This window comes from Cucurbita pepo, unplaced genomic scaffold (genome assembly GCF_002806865.2).
Source record: "Cucurbita pepo subsp. pepo cultivar mu-cu-16 unplaced genomic scaffold, ASM280686v2 Cp4.1_scaffold016838, whole genome shotgun sequence".
Taxonomy (NCBI): domain Eukaryota; kingdom Viridiplantae; phylum Streptophyta; class Magnoliopsida; order Cucurbitales; family Cucurbitaceae; genus Cucurbita; species Cucurbita pepo.
Window position 1 is genome coordinate 1 of NW_019662591.1, and position 284 is coordinate 284.

The 284-nt window shown below is 38.9% G+C and overlaps 1 non-coding gene across 1 annotated transcript; it reads left to right on the top strand.

The window, feature by feature from the left end:
* Positions 1 to 55: 55 nt before the first annotated feature.
* On the top strand, positions 56 to 129 carry TRNAN-GUU. Its single transcript has one exon. It is a non-coding gene; the product is annotated as a tRNA-Asn (tRNA).
* Positions 130 to 284: the final 155 nt, after the last annotated feature.

Consider the following 284-nt stretch of genomic DNA (forward strand, 5'->3'; position numbering starts at 1 on the left):
GGGATGAAACATTGCTTATAAGAGTGTAGTGGGCTTGAGCTGTTACAAATAATTAGTTGGAATAGCTCAGTTGGCTAGAGCGTGTGGTTGTTAACCAAAAGGTTGGAGGTTCAAACCCTCCTTTTAGCGATGGGAATAAGTCTACCTACGACATTTATGTTCACAATAATGTTATGATACAATATTGTATACACCACAATACTACNTACCTTCCCATCATGATTTGTACAGACACGTACCCTATAGCGATGGGAATAAGTCTACCTACGACATTTATGTTCACA